General features: G+C 48.6%; 1 protein-coding gene across 2 annotated transcripts in view; it reads left to right on the top strand.

Moving 5' to 3' along the window:
* The window catches only part of SLCO2B1 (solute carrier organic anion transporter family member 2B1), a 119,866-nt gene that overhangs the window by 51,755 nt on the left and 53,196 nt on the right, over window positions 1–14,915 (top strand). The window lies entirely within an intron of this gene.

Here is a 14,915-nt window from a genome sequence, read left to right as displayed (position 1 = left end):
CTGGGGAAAGAGAGAAGGGTCTATGTGCAAGTACAACTACAACTTCACCATGGTCCATGCGTGTTCAGAGCCAGGGTTTTGCTTTGGCCCATTTCTTTTGTTACGTGCCCCCGTCCTTGAGAGACCACAAAGCACTGAAGGTTGAATAGACTTCCTTGACAACCCCTGGCCTAATTTTAGTTAAGGAACTAGGATCCAGTTTTCTATTGTGTCCTTCTCCTCCTGTTTCCTCATTGATGAGCCACAATGGTAGCATGTCCCATCTCGCTTCCAAAGGTACGAATGGTGACACAAAGCACGAAGCAAGGGAATCATCCCCCTCATTTCCTTTCTCTACAGCAGCATCCAGCGTTCACAAAGTATGTTTTCTCAGTCTTTATTTCACAGCTGGAGATTCCCCATTTTATCCGGCACAAAGTGAACCTAAATAAGCATACAAATATGCATGCAGAATGTCAGCAGACTGAATATAGGCAGATTGCGGGTTGCCATTATTGTCAGTAAAAAAATTAAACTTAATGGAAGAAAGGGGAAGGAGAGCTAAGGCATGCTGATTCTGGGGCAGCAGTGGTTGTATACTAATGTAACTCTGCTGCCTTGCTCCTGATGTGATGGAGATCAGTGTCTAACCCCAAATGATCTGAGTGCAGTCTGTACAGATAATCCCCGATTCTGTTTGTCTTGCCAGATGTCGTAGTACAAGATGGGTATAATAAATGTAAATTAGATGACAGAATATGTCCTCTTTGCGCTAGTCTGTATCCTGGGAGGTAGAACGACCTGGGCCAGCAATAGGACATGCAGCTTCTCAGCATCTCTGAAAAACTACCCGGCCATCTCATGATGGCACCCACACAACAGTGCTGACTTTTGACACTTTTGGCCTTAAAAGACTTAGCTAAATCTCACAGCGGGATTAATGCCAAAGCTGGCAAAAAGATTCCCAGAGTCCTGGAAGCTCGTCCCCTGGCTAACTCCCAGACAGCACTCCCTGCTGCAATCTCCCTTTGAACTTCCCTTTTATGAAAGCGCTTGAGGGGAGGAAATGGTGCTGACAGAGGGATGAAGAAAAATGAATGACTGAGGAGGAGAAGGGAAAGGGAGTTACTGTAGCTGTCCTAAATAGAAATAAGGTCAGGCCCCTTTCATACCAGTTTAGACGGGTCATTTCTGAGATCAAAGGCTGAGGGAAGCCATCTGGGCTGGGCCATGCCCCCAGTAGCTAGCAGCCATCATCCCCTCCGCAGTGCGAAAGACGGCTTTCATTTTTACCTGCTTCTAAGGAACTGGAGTGTTGAACAGTTCAGGATTGACAGCCCAATCTGTCAAGGCACTGAGCTGTCAGCCTTCCTGCCTCTGCACACAGTGTAGTGAAAACAGCACTTAAATGATCATAGAAGAAAGCTTAACATAGAGCAATGGGAGGTTGTAGGCTCTTTGGGCCAAGGGCTGCGTTTGTACAGCACCTAGCACAGCAAGGTCCTGCTCCGCAACTGGGACTGCACGGCGCTCAGGTAGGACAAATGCCTCATCTGAAAAAAAGTCCACATTCCTGGCAACTCTGCATTTGGGGCCCTGTATAGGCTACATTGGGCACGTCCACAAGAGACGATTTACAGAGCAGTGGAGCTAATCAGTGCACAGTAAGCATCTGCGTCTACACATGCAGGCACTTACTGCACAGTAATTAGTTCTAATCATGAGTAAATTTGCTACCTGCAAATGCAAGTAGCAAATTTACTCGAGATTACTTCCTGTGCAGTAGCGCACATGTAGACACCTGTCTGGGAGCAAATGTGCTCTCAGTCACCTTGGCAGCAAAGGTTGGGAGATTGCTCCCTGCCTCCAGGAGCTGCCTGCTGCTGGGCCGGGCTCCACCACCAGAGCCCGGGTGGGGACAAAGTCCTTCTGCCCTGGCAGCAGGGACCTCCCAACCCCCACTCCATGACTGCGGGGCCAGCACATGGCACCAGGCCAGGAGCAGCAAATCTGCTTCTGCATCCCTGCACATTTAAACACATGCCCGGAAGAGTTTACTCTCGAGTAGTTTACTTGAGAGTAAACTGCTCCTGGATGACTTGCACGTGTAGATGTGGCCACTGTGTCCTAATGATCATGAAGTATCCCACTGCCAAGGGAAGAGACTGAAAGATGGGCAGGTTGAGACTTCTTCTAACTCCGCCTCACCAAGCTAGAAGCATTGCAAACAGCAATACCTGCGTTCCAGCCTGCTGCTCCCAGAACCCATGCCAGGATCCACACGGATGAGCTGGGTAGAGAAGGGGGTCTAAGACCTTTTCTTCTACTCTAGTAACCTTCACAGCAAGGCATCATTTAGCCAAATTCATTCACAGATGGAAAAAGACCAGTGGGGCATCGTAACCTAAGGGTCAATGTACGATTCTCTTCGCGTTTCTTCCAGTCTAGATTTAAAAAATGGTAGGAAACTATTCCACAGTTACATCAAACTTGTTGATTTTCCTGACAGCCTCCATTTTCCCTCTCTGCTCTTCATTCCTTCCTCTCAGACAACATGAGTTGTCCTGGGCTTGTCCTGAGATAAGGATCATGGTTCACAGCACATTGCCATCCAGCAAGTGCTAGGACTTTCTGTGTAGTTTTGCTCGGATTCATCTTCTCTTTGTACGCCAACCTGTAATGCATAATTGTTTTCACAGTGGCATGTGAAGTGAATGCTGTAGTGTTTGGAAGTGATGCATTGCAGAATGTGTGTGTGTGTGTGTGTGTGTGTGTGTGTGTGTGTGTGTGTGTGTGTGTAAAATTTTGTAACTTCTGAAGTTCACCTGGAATAGTCCTGCTAACAGCAATACAACACGTGAATAGCCCCTGCCCTTATTCCTGACAAAGACCCTCTTTGAAAGGGCAAAGCATGTCTTGGATACACAGGAGCTCCTTGAGCTGTCAGACGTCTTCGATAGGAACATAGGATTTTCCCACCATAATATCCCTTTCGTAAACACACTGAAATATGGTTAATTAGTCACTAGAATAGCTCGTATCTAAGCTTTATTCACCAGTGCACTGAATCCCTTCCAGAGTCTTAATAATTACAGAAAACTCTTTGGCTAATTCATCTGTTGATGCACCATTAGTCATTTCCTGATGTACACGCCTGTAAAAGTCACAGCAGAATTTGCTCCTGAGACCTAGTTATCTTAAAAAGTACTAATCTGTGCCATCCATAGCACATCTGAAGCCAGCTGATGCTTGCAAAACACTGGATACGTTTCAGGTTTTCTTGGCTCGGTGAGAGATAGACAATTGACCAGAATCGTCTTCTGCTTTGGTAATTAGTTTATGCAGGAGTGCAAATCAAATAACTTTGATTATTTTACTCCCTAATAACTGCAATTCTTATAGCGAGCACTTGGAATTTTCATAGCAAAGAACTGCATGTTAAGCTGTTCGTTATCCGTGTAATCATACAGTTCTCATTTAGGTTCGGGACAGACATTCAAAAACCCAGAGCCTGAATTGATTCAATCTTTGCAGGTTAGTCTAACCTGCCTAGATTGAACCAGTTTGTAAGTGATTGACATTCCCTTTTAACTCCGGAAATGCAGGCACATGCCCATGGGCAACTGATACCTCCTGACTCTGGGGGGGCACCAGCGGCCGGTTGCCGGCCAAGGGGGCGGGGTGGGCACAACAGCTGATCACCAATCCCAGAAGCACCAGTGGAAAAACCAGAAGTGCCACTGGTGCTTCTCAGGGGGGGCACCAGCCGGCACTGCCCATTCCCCAGCTGGTGAGGGCCAATCTCGGGGTGGGGGGGACATGTACCCCCCCCCCCACGCACGTCACCTGTGCACATGCCTACAGTGGCTCAGGCCAGAATCTGGAGGATGCTAGAGCATGCCCTTGGCTGCAGGGAAGCTGTGCTGGGGAGGCATGGCCAGCCCCGGCAGTTGCCTGGAGCAAACTGGCTGGGAAGGGGGTTTAATTCTCCCTCCCTTTCCCACCAGCACAGACGGAAGCCAGGTCCTCCTGGTGCTCCCCCCATACTGCTGTGGCAGCAGGGGTCGGGGCATGGCCAGACACCAGCTGGCATGGCCCCCTGAGGCAAAGGGGGCACAGGGGCGGTTATTACCCCCTCTGCCTCTGGGGAACCAGAGCCAGGGTCTGCCCACCCCGACCGCCACCTCCACCAATCAGTCCTTGTGCGGGGTGAGCGGTGAAATAAGCTCCTACCCGTCCTCCTTTTCCAGACACCAGAGGGAGGGTGGAAATAACCCTCCTCCCTGCCTCCTTTGCCTAAGGGGGCCATGCCTAGACGGCCTCTGGCTGCACCCCCATCCTCGCCCATGCAGCAGCAAGGGGGGGAGCGCCAGACAGACCCCGGCTTGTGTTCATGTTGGTGGGGTAGGGAGGGGGGAATGAAACCCCCTCCCTGGCCAGTGCACTCCAGGCTACTGCCGGAGCTGGCCACACCCCTGCCACCAGAGCAGCGAGCAGAGAAATGCCTGACAGATGCCCCTGCCCGTCAGACCCCACTGGGATCCATGATGGTGGGACAGGGGAGGGAGGGGGAATAAACCTTCACATTAGTGGGGGGCAGGCATCTGGCCAGACCCCCACCCCTCCCCACCTCTGCTCTAGCAAGGGAGCAGAAGGGAGGGGCCTGCCCTGCTCTACTGGAGCAGAGAGCACAGCCTAGCCCAGGTCTGCAGAGCATGCTGGGATGCTGGGGGACTCTGCTTTAATTTAAACCAAGAAGGCGCCTGGGACAGAAGTTCCATAAACCGGTTTGAGCTTAATCAGTTAAGTCTCATACTACATTCAGCCAGGTTTCTTTCAAACCAGTTTCGGTCATTTTGAAACTGGTTTATGTGCACTGAACTTATGTTCTGTTACAGGTTTAAACTGTAGAGCTCCATAGGGAGCTTGAGGGCAGACAGTGTGCACTTGAATTTTTGTAATGCATTTTTTCTTCATTATGAATGTCAGAAATCGTTTCTTGTCTTTATACGGAACCTGGAATACATCTCCCGAAAAGCTGAAAATGACTAACTACTGCTAATAAGTTACTCACAGATAACCAGTCATTGTTACCAACCACTTGGAGTCACAAATTAACCAGATTTTACTGTAAATCAAGCTCCTTCTTAAAGGTAGGCAAGTTTTTGCACCCCATTTCTCCTACTGGGTCACTGTTTAAGAACCCCGTTGGTCTGATGCTTAGAAATCATCTTCTAATTTCCTGCTTAAATTTATTCACAGCTAGTTTTTGTCCTTTAGCCTAACAAGATTTTTTCCCACTCTGGTGCTTATCACCTTGGTACACTGATAGGGTGCATCTATATGAGACATTTTACTCCGCATTAAACTAATCTAGTGTGCAGTAAAGCATCACCATCGACACATGTGCAGCAATTACTGCTCAGAAGATTAGTCTAATATGCCATGTTCTAGCACCTGTAGATACAGATACTAGAAATTGGCGCATTAAACGAATGAGCCAACGCGCATGTGTAGAGAAGCAAATTGCTCCTGGTGAGCCTAGGCAGCAGGGAGCAAGGAGAACCCCCTCGCACTGCCCCGCACAAATCGGGGATACTCCCAGTCAGGACAGCTGGGGTCTGGCATCCAGGGGAATGTGGAGTTCCCCTTGGCTGCTGCAGGGGAGCAGAGCAGGGCGCAATTTGCTCCCAACAGATGTGTAGATGTGCACTTGGGAGCACTTTAATATGACTATGAATTGCACATGCGGATGCACTCAGAGCGCAGGTGTATGTCCCTGCTCAGCCTGTGTCTTGCTGAAACAAGGATGTCTTTTTCAGCCTTCTCTTGTCAAAAGGTTCTCCACCCCTTTGATCCTCCTAGCAAGCCGCCTTTGCTCCTGTTCTCACTTGGCCATGAGTGCCCAGAAGGGTGAAAAGTATTCCAAATGAGGTCTCGCGGCCACGTAAAATGACATCAGCGTCTCCCTGTTGATTTCCCGGCCCTTTTCATCGCTACTTCACCTTGGTAGCTCTTACTCATTTTATGATCCGCTGCATCCCCTGGTCTTTATCATTTCCATTTCACTCCCTCTTCGCTTTGAGCAGAAATTCTCTTTGCTGGTCTCTCAGTGCATGATCGCCACTATTACATTGCAGTGCCTTTTTATTACTCCAGTCCTTCGCTGTGTCCAGTTCTTCCTTGTGATTTCCTGATCTTCCTGTGTGCTGACGGTGCCTCCTAATTTTGTCATCCTTGCGGGTCATTAGCACACGGTCCCCTCTGTGCCAAAGTCATTACTAAAAATAATAGACAAAATCCACCGGTAATCTCCCTCCAGCCCAAAACTTTCTGTGTCAAAATGATTCATTTCTGTCTTCCTTTTTAGATAGTTGAGGAACAAGCTAAACAGTCTCGTATTGTTCCCCATCTTTTCCAGCTTAATTAATAATTTCCCTTGTGGCACTGTACCAGGTTCTTTTTTTAAGTCCAGATAAATTATATCTGACACATTTCCATTGTATTAGAAAATCTATTCTCTTATCCATGAAATAGATTAGTCTGGCAGGACCTACCTTCAATACACCGTGTTGCATTTTATCCCCTGTTGCATTTAGTTCCATGTCTTCAATTATTCTGTCCTTTAAAATATGTTTTTCTACTGATTATCACTGTGTCATCAATATTAGTCTTTTCTCTCTTCTTGCTTTTAAGTATAAGAATCACCTCAGATAGATTCACTAATGCTAACACAAACCAGAAGAGAAAATATACCCTTTCCCTAAAAGGTTAAAGTCACTTTATCCTTCTAAAGGAGGAAGAACTTGGCTACGCGCACTTGAAGTATGCGGTGAGCGTGTAATGCTTGACAGCACAAAAGGATCAGGTGGCAATTTCGTGACACTGGGCTGAATGATCTTGCTCTTCAGTCTTCCCAGTCCTGGTTTGTGATCACTTACTTGCAAAATATTTAATTAAACAAAGCCTTTAAAAATTGCTCTGCTACCGTTCAGCCTTGCAAGGTACCGAGAGCCCCTTGGAAAGTGTTGGGCAACCTCTGCTCCTGCTGCGTTGAAGTCAGTCATTGATCACCTTGAAGACAGAGTAGATGTGCACCTTACAGGCTAACTAAATAAGATATATACCTCTCCCTCTCCCTTGCTCTGAAGTCAGCAAGCGCCGCGCAGAATATAGGTAGCGCTCAGTCCCCTGTGGTGTTGGACCTTTATCATCCCGAACTGCTGCACTTCCACGGTGGCTGTTAGAGGAGAGGAATGTAAAAGAGAGTAGAAAACAAATGGGACTATAACTAACATATTATTCCTTTAACATGATTACATTATGTCACAATGCAGCAATTGAAGGGGATCCGGTATTATGGCTGAGCGCCACTGAATAGGCATCCTAATGCAAAACCCATCCCTCCTGGTATATCCAGTACATTTATTTTTATAAGCCACTCAACTCCGCAGACAGCTTCATTGTACTCCCAGACAAGTGCTCAACCAGAAGGTTGTACAGCATATGCTCAGCATCCCCAGCTTGTGTCAGTCAGCTGGAGATAGATGGAGCTGAAATCTCATTTCTTAGCACAAGGCACAGAAAAGAAAGAAAATGGCAGGTTCTTTTTTTTTTTTGGTGAGGTGGATTAGGAATAATACAAAAATACCTGTAAGTCAGCCTATAGCTAGTGCATGTCTACACGTGCATTAACGTGCTTTATTTAACGTACATCAAATCTAGTACCTCTGAGCACATCTACATATTCATGAATGCACTTTAGGTAATGCACATTAAATCTAGTACCTCCATTGTGGGGTACTAGAAAAATGTGCATTAGCCTATTTTAATGCGCATTAGCTAAAGAGCACGGTTTTTTCACGATGCTTTAATGTGCATTAAAGTGCATGTGTAGATGCATCCAGTGGCCACGTCTACACGAGAAACTGTCTGTGCAGTTGTTAACGTGCAGCCATTTATGCAAAATGCATTTTTGAGGGTGTCATGTAGGAGATCTCATTCGTAGACTGCGAGTTCAAATCCAACCCAGGTTGGTTGTGACCAAAAAGCGCTGCAGTACAAGGACTCTTCGGTGACCTCAGAAATGTATTTCCTAGATTTCTGCACAGTGTGCAGATGTAGGAAACCTTCACTGGTGATCACTTGCTCAGTGTTTTCTCTGAACAAGGAGGTTTTCTCTGAATTTCCCTTGGGACCAAATCAGACAGAGACTTTAGGAAATGTTGTCCCACCCTTCCACGCACACAGCCTATCAAAGAGTACTGAAACCTTCAAGGGAATTTCTTTGTCCCTGTGGATCATGATCATGCCATTTCCTCTGCTCTCCATGGCGTTTATTCACCAGCCCTTCCTTAGACCTGGCATCTTACACCATCCAGTCTCTGCCCGTAGCGCGCCAGCAGCCTCCCATCTCCTTGCACAGGCTCCTCTCCCCATCTGGCGTTGCAGCCTCCCTTCAAAACTTTGCAGCAAGACTCGCCGTCAGAGGTGCAAGTGAGAAGAGAGGTGGCAGATGTTTCACAAGTGAGAGGGCTCTAGCTGGTTTATTATATAGGATCTAGGGCCAAGGACTGGCCGCATGGCTTAGGGGCTGCGGCACAGGACTGGTGAAGAGAGACTGTGGGAACTGGGCTGATTGAGCCTGCAGAAGAGAAGACCGAGGGGATTTGATAGCTGCCTTCAACTCCCTGCAGGGGGTTGCAAAGAGGATGGCTGGATAGGCACCTGGCTGGGGTCATCTGACCCCAGCGCTCTTTCCTGCCTAGGCAGGGGGTCGGACTCGATGATCTGTTGAGCATCTATGAATCATGTTGTCTGTGGGGACAGATGACAGAACAAGGAGCAATGGGCTCAGGTTGCAGCAAGGAAAGTTGAGGTTGGATATTAGGAAAAACTTTCTCACTAAAGGGGTAGCAAAGCACTGGAACGAGTTACCCAGAGAGGTGGGGGAGTCTCCATCCTTGGAGGGTTTTGAAGACCCAGGTAGAGAAAGCCTTGGCTGGGATGTTGTAGTTGGAGCTGGTCCTGCTTGGAGCAGGGGGGTGGACTAGATGTGACCTCCGGAGGTCCCTTCCAGCTTGAATTTTCAATGATCCTATGAAAAGAGAATCTTGCTCGAATTATTTAAGGCTGAATTTCCAGAGGTGCTCCAAGCCCCAGAGAACAGCAGCGGGAGGCAGAGGTACTTAGCACCTGGCAAAAAAAGGTGCAGGCAGGTTCCCCCTTGGGAGAAGGAAATGGGGAGAAGGAAACCTCCCACCGCTACTGCGGCTGCAGCTGAGACCGGCTTCCCCGCAGCCTCCACCCGCAGGAGCTCTGTCAAGTGGGAAGCAGGGATCTCTCCAGAGAAGTGATGAGTTTCCTGCAGCAGCTTTCGCTATAACATTTAGGAAAGGAAGTGAAAAAAATAACTTCTTCAATGTTACGCTGACGCCAGCTCAGCTCACGAACCAGGGAGCCTTTTAACAATAAGGCGGCAATTCCTGGGAGCTGCTTGCATGGTTTCTAGTGAACACAGAGAGCTAAAAGGAAAGGAAAGATGCAGAACTCTTTCCAGCCACATCTAGATTGAATGAGCCAGCTAAGGAAGAGGGGTTTTCTCGCACTTCGAGTCCATGAGCAGGTACCAGAAAGCCTCGAGTGCTGCCCCTGGCTTTGTCACAAGCGCTGTCGTGCTGGACCTTGGCACTTCATTTTGCCTAGCTGCAAAATGGGGGTAACGGCACCGCCCTACCCATGGGTTTGGGGCGCTGGGAGGCATCCCGTAGACGGCTTTCTAGAAAGGCAGTGGGGTTAGGTGTGCTAGCCTGAAGCCAGGTAGAAGGAAAGGTAGGGTGGCATGTCCTAGCTCGTTATATTACTCGAGACGTCTATTTAACCGGGCATGTTTGTGGCACCGTGCTACTATAAAAATAATCATCTAGTCAAATATCAATGATTCTCTTGAATAAATAGCAGGGCCCTGCGTTTGCTGGAGGAGAAATAATGAGGTGTTTGCGGGGAGCATGACCTGCTCATTAGCTGAGGACATTAATAACTCTGAATTGATTTTTGTGGGCAGGCAGGGAGATTTTTTTTAATATACCTTATATGTGTAATATTAAAATAGTGCCTGTGACCTTGTTTTTCCCCAAGCCCCGAGGGTTGCATTTTGCACAGCAGGAGAGGGAATCAGCAGGAGCCCTAGAAGAAGCAAAGCAAAGCTGTCCATCGCAAATTCAGAGTTATTCATACTTAAATTTAGATTTAGATTTCACCCCAAATAACATCACATTGGCCAAGCCTGTGACCGCCCTTCTTGCGAGTGAAATACCACAGAGACACAAGCTGGGACTGTACAGTCTTGCCAGAGACCTGGCCCGTTTTCAGTCCAACCCCATCTGCTTTTCTCTGCGAAAAGGAAATTGGGTTTTTCGAAGGCTCAGAGTCTAGCTGGCAAATTCCAGCGCAGGGGAGGTCTGGGCCTTCCCCACCGTGCTGCTCGTCTCAGCGAGGTGCACCTGAATTGTCTTGGGACTTCGCTCCACATCTCCACATCCATTATTTGGCGCAATATGGGGTCTCTGCCTAGGGAGAGAAGTCCATTGTCTGCGGGGTCCTACAGCTGAGACACTCGAGGGACTGGCACTTGTCTAGCACCCTGCTGGAGTAGCATCAGACCACAAGTGGTGAGGAGGAGCTCTCGGTAGCTGGAGCTAATTAGCAATCAGCCCGGGCAATACCTCCTGGAGGCATCCTCGTGAAACGCTCCCCAGATGCCTGCACGGCAGCCCTGTAACGAGCAAGCTTGGCTAATCACAGCATTTGAGACCTGGCAGCACTGAACTCAGTGCCCTGCTTCTCCGCAGGGCAAATTAGCCCACAGGGAGATCCGTGCACCCATAGATAGACTGGTACCTGAGCTAGCCTGTTGAACTGGCTAACTTGGCCATCCTTTCATAGTGTTCAATTAATCAGAGACTCCTAAAAATGAGGGTGGAAGGGACCTCAGGAGGTCACATCCAGTCCAACCCCCTGCTCCAAGCAGGACCAGCCCCAACTGCGTCATCCCAGCCAAGGCTTGGTCTACCCGGGTCTTCAAAACCTCCAAGGATGGAGACTGCCCCCCCTCTCTGGGGAGCCTGTTTTGGGACAACAGTGTAGATGTACCCTCAGATATGCAGAAAGTAATGGGGATGGTCCTAGTCGAGCCTGCTCTTCCTTCTGACTTCATAGCCGGTGCTCCAGCTGTGGTTAACAGCTGCTTGGCTACCGTAGTCTTCCTTCATCCCAGAGCATTTGTTGCAAGAGAAGAGGTACCCAGTCATTTTGTTCTACCTCCTTATCCGGTCTCCACTGCCATATCTTCCTGTGCCTAGCTTCTGATCTCTGTTAGACACCGGGGTAACTGCAGGCTCTCCATTTACCCTTAGGTAACTGAGATCAGCCCAGCATTTCCACATGGCGCATGTTGGAGAAATGGTAAATCGTCATTATTATCTTGGGGGTGTTCAGCCCTAGGTTAGAGCATTGGGGGGTGCTCCTAGAAACACAGCTGAACTTCCCAAAATGAACACCAAGAGGTGATGGGTGTAAAAAAAAACAAAAGTATGGTAGAACCCAGCCATTGCAAAAGGCTCTTTGACAAATGGTTTTTGAGGAGTCAATTTAACCCCGCTTCCCTCCCCCACAGGAATTATTTATAGAAGCTCAGTTTTCAGGAATTGTGCACCATTTCTCTGGTTTTCAGATCACTGTGCAGGAAATACACTGACCGTCTTGAACAGGGCAGGTTGCCACATGTGTCCTCCCCGAGTAAGAGTGAAACCCCGTGTCCTCGCCGCTCTGCACACCAAGAGCTGTTGGCGAAACTCCTCGGCCATGTTGGCTACTTCTGCTCCCCGGGGCTACTTCTGCTCTTCCCGAACGTAGCTGCATTATGCACCGAGCTGGCTGGAGGAAGCAGCTGGATAGCCCTGAGATAGGAAAGGGGGACAAGAGCTGTTGGTGGGGAAGCTGAACCAAGGGCCAGAGACAGCATTAAGCAATCAGAGGTCTCCCGTATGTCTAGCACACTTTCCAGAAGGAAGCGTCCTGAGAAATGAGGGGCAGCTCTATGGCAATTGAAGGGGAGCTGTCTTAGGAGCTTGACTTTCCATCTCACTCCTCCAGCAACTTCCTCTGCTGGTGGACAACCAGTTGTTGGCGGGCTTTGGCGCCAAGGAATTCATCTCCTCCTTTCCTCCTCCCGGTGAGAAACATCCAAGAACCAAGGGAGAAAAAGGTCAATCAGAGCAAGACAGCGGGGAAAGCTGGGAATGAGAAATGGGCATTTTCTTCTTTGGCCCCATATTCTGCGATCAGATTTGCACGTGTGAGCCACTGGATCTCTAGGGTCAGACTGGTGCCTTTGACTTGGATCCTATAAATGTGGGTGCGAGTAGGGTTTCTCAATGCGATCCTGCCCTGGGGCTGCTCCCATGCTGCTAAACACATCTTAGATCAGGGACTATTTCTTCCTATGTGGTCAGAGCCTGGCACCTTGTCACAGAATCATAGACCATGAGGGTTGAAGGGACCTCAGGAGGTCATGTCTAGTCCAACCCCCTGCTCCTAGCAGGACCAGCCCCAACTGCATCATCCCAGCCAAGGGTTTGTCTACGTAGGTCTTAAAATCCTCCAAGGATGGAGACTCTACCACCGCTCTGGAGAACTCGTTCCAGGGCTTCACCAGCCTCCTAGTGAGAAAGTTTTTGCTAATATCCAACCTCAACTTTCCTTGCTGCAGCTTGAGCCCATTGCTCCTTGTCCTGTCACCTGCCCCCACTGAGACTGTGACTCCACCTGGGAGACAAGCACACAATAGCAAACCCAGATGGTCTCATTCGACATGAACTTACTGTGTTTTTGGAGACTAATGGTCAAGCTGAACTATAATCTTAGGTCCTTAAGTTCCGACTTCATGAAAACAACCAAGTAGAGGATGGATGTTACTATACCATTTAATGCAGTAAAAGGGAAAGTACTTTTTAATGGGTTTTGTTTATTTTGTGTGTTTTAAACTGTAATTCAGTCAGGTTCTACAGGTAAAAAATGACTTAGCGCCGCTTTAAAGAAGGGAGTCTGGCCTTCTCAGTGTTTGCTACTTCGACCCCTCTAATGCTTTAATAGCCTCTCCTGTTTCCAGAGGAAAACAGATCATTTTAACATAAGAGTTGCCCAATTCTTCTTTTGAATTAATGTTGCTAAGGACAGTTAATCTATATTGAATTAGTTCATTTGCCCTGATTCCCATTAAATTAATGTCAAATGTTGCAGCAGCAGCCTCATTACTGAACCGATGACACTGTGTCAGAAGAATACCAGCATAAAAATATCCTGTGGTTCTGTCCTGGAAGCCACAGTGCAGTCTGAACAAGTTCGAACTGCTATATATATGGTATAAGTCTGCGCTCTAATTAGTTCCTCCCATCCACCGAGCCTTGCAGTGCCCTGCAGAGTTAGAAATCCTCCCTGACTTGTAAAGAGTCCTGTCCTTGTTCATCCTCCACAGGTGAGGAAACGAAGCACAAAGAAGTCAAATGACCGTCCTGAGGCCACCCAGTGAGTCCCTGGTAGATACAGGAATAACGTCTCTGCCTTCGGCATTGACCTTGCAATTGTAGCCTCCCTGCGTGCTTGCTTAGAGACAGTGAGCACAAAACGGGGCCCGCTCGGCGCGGCAGAATGACCCGCAAAGTGCACGGGTCCCCTCAGATCCTACTTGCTGCAGCAAGCAGATGCAAAGTCAATAGCAGCAGCATTCAAACTGGGAAAAATCACATGGAGGCTAAACTATATCAGGGACCAGAGGAAACCAGCCCGCTGGCTGCCCTCTGTCTCTGTGCGATTGCTCCACAGAGGCCAGGAGGGAGGGGAGCTATCAAGCTGCTGAAGTGAGTCTGTCTCTGGACCTGGCTCCTTGAATCATCACCCCAGAGATGGGTGGAAGGGGAGAAGAATATAGCAAGAACAAGGTCACCCTGGTATTAATTTTTCTCCATGTAAAACTACCACAGAGGGCACCTAGAGCAGTGATCCTCAACCGGGGTGATGGGGCGCTCTAGGGTGTCCTGAAAACCTAAGCGAGGTGTGAGAAGAGAAGCAGATCAGAGCAGGCTCAAGCTCCAGGAGATGAGCAAGGCAGGCTCTCCCTGCCTGGCTGCTCCTCTAGCCTCTCTGCAAGGAGGTAAGCACTGCAATAAATACATTCGTTTTTGCAAGGAGGTGCCCTCTGTTCACAGCGTGGGTCCAAGGAGGAAAGCCTTGAATCTAGCAAGGTTGAGAACCACTGAGCTAGAGGCTTGCCCAAGTTCAGCAAGGTGCTGGTAGCTGGAGGATGAGGCCATATCATGGGGGTTGGAGACTAACTTGAAGCCCCCAGGTTGGAAAAACTTGGCCAGGGATTTGTCCCCTTGCATGGCCCTGCTCTGGGTCACTGCCCTCGTCTGTCAGTGCAGTGGATGCATCAGTATGACCCTGTATTACTGCGTACGCACACACAGCAATATTTAATGTGCATTCTGCGCCCAGCGCTGCAGCTTTTGGGGGGTTAGATGCTCTGGTGCCTTTGATTTCTGTGCTGCCTCACATGCAGCCGCGGCCAGGGCAGCCCCTGGGGAATCAGAGCTCTTCCTGGTTGGTACCTCTCTTGTCAATGCCAAGGCTAATTTCCCTCAATTTCCATATTAACAGCAGCCTGGCACATGCTGTTCTGTACCTAGATAATGGCCCGATTTGATATTTATGAAGCACTATTCATTACTGTTAGAAAAATGAAAGGAAGGGAAAGAAAGTCTGGTTCTGTCCCTTTTAATGGAAACAGCAGATTAATTCCTTTCTGCACGCTTGGCCTGCAGCCATGGCGTCTTTGTCAGCAGCCTGCCGAGATGTCCAGAATGAAGCAATGCTATGTA

Source organism: Alligator sinensis, unplaced genomic scaffold, assembly GCF_000455745.1.
Source record: "Alligator sinensis unplaced genomic scaffold, ASM45574v1 scaffold1381_1, whole genome shotgun sequence".
NCBI classification, from domain to species: Eukaryota; Metazoa; Chordata; order Crocodylia; family Alligatoridae; genus Alligator; species Alligator sinensis.
This window is presented reverse-complemented; position numbering and strand designations above follow the sequence as displayed.